The following is a 4,479-nucleotide window of genomic DNA, read 5'->3' on the forward strand; positions in this document are numbered from 1 at the left end:
TTAACTGAAGGAGCCACCCAAGCACCCCTATTTTCTCTTCTTTATGATTTTTTTACTATTTCCTTTTCTCTAGTTTACTTTGCTATAAAAATACAGTATATCATACATGTAACATAAAATATGTGTTAGTCATGTCGGTAAGGCTTCTGACAATAGTATGCTATTAGTAGTTAAGTTTTGGGGAAGACAAAAGTTATATACAGATTTCTGACTGTTGGCATCCCTATCCACCATGCTGTTCTCAAGGGTCAACTCTACTAACAAACTAAATTCAACAGCACATCAAGAGAGTCCTATACCGTGACCAAGTGGGATTCAAAGTTGGCCTCACACATGCAAAATCAATGCAAATCAATGTGAGACATAATACAAACAATGAGACACAAATATTACATCATCATCATTTCAACAGATGCAGAACATGTGACAAATTTCAACACCAACTCATGTGCAGTAAAACTTCTAAAACCTCAACACAATAAAGCCCATCTATGAAAACTCTACAGCTAATATAACCAGTGCGTTAAACCTGAAAGAACAAGGCAACGATCTCCACTCTCACTACTGCTACTCAACACTGTTCTGGAAGTCCTAGCCTGAGCAATCAGGCAAGACACAGAAACACAAGGTATAGAAGTCATAAAGAAAAAAGTAAAATTATCTATTCGCAGGTGGAAAGATCATATATGTAGGAAAGTGTAAAGACTTTACACAAAAAACTATTAAAATTCAGTAAACTTGCAGAATATAAAATCAACATATAAAAATTGGAGACATTTCTAAAGACTAACAATGAAATATCTAAAAAAGAAATTAAGAAAACATTCCATCTACCATAACAACAGCAAGAATAAAATATTTAGGAACCAAAAGAGGTGCAAGACTTGTATGCTGAAAATTATAAACACTGATGAAGGAAATTTTCAAAGACACAAATAAATGGAAAGACATTCCAAGTTCCTGGATTGGAAAAATACTGTTAACCTATCCATACTACTCAAAGTGAAGCCTCCATCTCCTTGACTCCTTCTCACCGTACCTCTCATTTCTCCGCCTGGAGGGGTGTCCCCAGCTCTCCTCATATCTGGGTGCTTCTCAACACTCACCTATGAATCATCAGAAGGTTCACACAGAAGCCTCAATTCCCTGATCTCCCACACCACAACCCCCCTCAAAAAGAATAGGGGCTATAAAGGAAAACCCCAGTTCTGTCTACCTCCTTCAAAGGGAAAAACCTGGGGATTCCCTGCTGGGAGTCTCTCCTGTGTCTCTGTTACTCTTCACACAAGTGACTTCTGACACTTTAGGTGTGTGGCGATTTTCCCCTGCAACGAGAACTCGGTCACATCACATCTCTGATACCAGCCACCTGGAGATAGTGGCAGATCCCAACTTACTGGCCCAGTCCCACAAGACGCCCCCCACCCCACTTCAGATGCCAATAGTAGTTAAGTCCCCAGGTTATACAACTTGTCTGATCTGGCTGCAAATCAGAGGCTCCCATGAGCCCCCCCCCCCCTCGGGTTGGAGTAATTTGCTACAGTGGCTCACAGATCTCAGGGAAACACATTTACCAGTTATAAAAGGACAAACAATACAGATGAAGAGCCGGATGAAGACTTACACTGGGTGAAGTCTTGGCGGGGGGAGGACGTGCAGGAGTTTCTGTCCTTGTGGTGTTGGGGTACATCTATGTGGAAGCTCTGCAAATCCCCTATGACTGGGGTTTTAGGGAGGTTTCCTCACGTAGGCATGATCAACTCATTCCATTACCAGCCCCTCTTCCCTACTCTGAAAGATGAGGGATGGGGCCAAAAATTCCAAGCTCCTAATCATGGCCTCATCTTTCTGGGGACCAGCCCCATCTGCAAGCCATCTGAGAGCACAGCCTGAGCCACCTCATTAAAACAAAAGATGATCCTAGCACTCTTATCACTTAGGAATTTATAAAGCTTTCAAGAGTCCTCTGGGGACGCCTGGGTGGCTCAGTGGGTTAGCACTGCCTTTTGCCCAGGGCGTGGTCCTAGTGTCCCAGGATCCAGTCCCACATCGGGCTCCCTGGATGGAAGCCTGCTTCTCTCTGCCTCTCACTCTCTGTGTCTCTCATGAATAAATAAAATCTTAAAAAAAACAAAAGCCCTCTGTCAGGGATGGGGTCAAAGACCAAATGTTGGAATGGAGGATGTTCCTAGTGTTATTACTTAGGAAATGATAAGGTTTCAGGAGCTCTGTGCCAGCAACTGAGGGAAAAGACTGATACATATTCTCAATCATCTCATAGTCCTCTTGACTCCAATAACCCCTCATCATACTGGTATTCCTTCTGTCATTCTTACAGTGCTCCTTTGAAACCAGCTTTCTTACGGGTCTGCTGACTTGGTTTAGTGGTCCCCATCCTCTTTCAAAGCAAAGTTCTTCGAGAGCAGACACCCCGAATGTTTACACCGTCTTCCCTGGTGAGAGCAGTTTCTGAACAAAACAGAAAGTCAACAAATATTTGAATACATAGGTGAATCAACGCTCCGTGCTGATCGTATCACGTTCACCTGTTCCTTTGATGAACATTTCAATGACCTCACTTTATAAACTAATGTTTTGAGAAGTAACTCACCCAACAGCGTGTTGTTCAAAGTGGGAATACTAAAGCAAAATGGAAGGGAAACTGGGTAAACAGACTAGAAGTACCAGTGCCAGGCGAAGTTGTCCTTTTATACGCAGCATTAGAACACTTGCACAGTGTCCATGTTTGACCAGTGCTCATCGATTTCATGAAGAATTGAGCCCCAGCTGGATCCAGAAACAGCAGTCCCCACTAGAGCATTGGTTTTGTTTTTTTGTTTTGATAGTTTTCCTTAAAGCCACACCATCTGGGAAATCCACTACCACAGCTCCAGGACAGATGCTGCTCCTGTTCCCCATCAGGTAGGTCAGCTGTGCGTTTTCATTGTCAGGCCACTGAGGTAGAATTAGTTGACTCCATGTCGGCCCACTGCGGTGCTTGCAACATTTCCTGCAACTTGGAGTGCACCCGGGCAAGTTCCACTCTGTTGAGCTTCCCCCACCTGTATTCATCCAAGTATACAACACATTCAGCAGGAATAGGGGACTGCACACGCTTCAGCTCCTTCAACTCTGCTAAGTGTTGAAGCACGTTCGTGATGCCCGATGTGGAGATGACATTATCGTAGAACACGAGCGAGGGGAGGCTCGAGCAACAGCACAGAGCAGGCAAGCAGGGTTCGGAGCTGGGCTTCCTTCAGCCGGCAGCTGCGCAAGTTCAGGTGCTACAGAGTGCCGGACACCTCCCCCAGCAGAACCTGGAGGGGACCAGGAACCGTGTGGGACAGGTTATTGCCACAGAGAACCAACTCCTTCAGGCGAGTGGCATGAATGCTCTGGGACAAGTAGGTGATGTCATTCTCAATGAGCCTGCATCCATTGATCACCAGCGTCTCCAGTGGTTTTGCAGGCCACTGTGGAGAGACGGACACAGTCACTTCTTGGAAACCCGAGTGTCCCACTAGATACATTTGGGAAAGATCCAGAAATCTGGCCTGAGAAATTGGCACCACGCCTACCCAAGTCTGGATGCACATGGTGGGAGCCAGGCTTCTGTAGTGGTTAAGACCACAGTGTGTGGAGTGAAACCTATCCCCACTCGCCATGGGACCTCTCTGTTTGCAGACTATGGAGTCAGGCACTCTCAGCCTTAACTTCCTAATGAGCACCATCAACACAATTATCACACATGCTCCACAAAGTGTAGCAGAATTAATGAAATTTAGCTATAGCTCCTACACATGGTAAAGCGTAGGTTTTACTGGTTGGAGAATTTGGGAAGATGGTTCCCCATGCTTCTATTTACTCAAAGACCAGGCCCCAGAGAAGAAATGTGTGGGAAATATCAGAAAGGGAGACAGAACATAAAGACTCCTAACTCTGGGAAACGAACTAGGGGTGGTGGAAGGGGAGGAGGGCAGGGGGTGGGGGTGAATGGGTGACGGGCACTGAGGGGGACACTTGACAGGATGACCACTGGGTGTTATTCTGTATGTTGGTAAATTGAACACCAATAAAAAATTAATTCATTAAAAAAATAAAATTAAAAAAAATAAAACCTTCAATCATTGGATCCCAAGTGAAAAAAAAAAAAAAAAGACCAGGCCCCAGGAGAACACCTCTGTATTCGGGGGGGTGGGAGTGGGAGGCAGGCTACAGAGAAGTCTGTGAGACACAAAAGAGAGGAAGGAGTTCATCAAATCAGCTGAGCTTAGACACTGGTGAGGAGGCAGTTCCCTCCCTCAAACACCACCCTGACAACCTACCATCCTGGTTCACTTTCTCTACATAAGCTCTAGGAAGACAAGACCCTGATTTTGGTCAGAGTTTCATATCCATTCTTAGCTGTCTGCTTGGCACGGACTGAGTGTGTGAAAATGAATGAATGAGTGAATGACAGGCCAATTTCAGACCTGCATC

The sequence above is a fragment of the Vulpes lagopus genome, chromosome 14 (assembly GCF_018345385.1).
Source record: "Vulpes lagopus strain Blue_001 chromosome 14, ASM1834538v1, whole genome shotgun sequence".
NCBI classification, from domain to species: Eukaryota; Metazoa; Chordata; class Mammalia; order Carnivora; family Canidae; genus Vulpes; species Vulpes lagopus.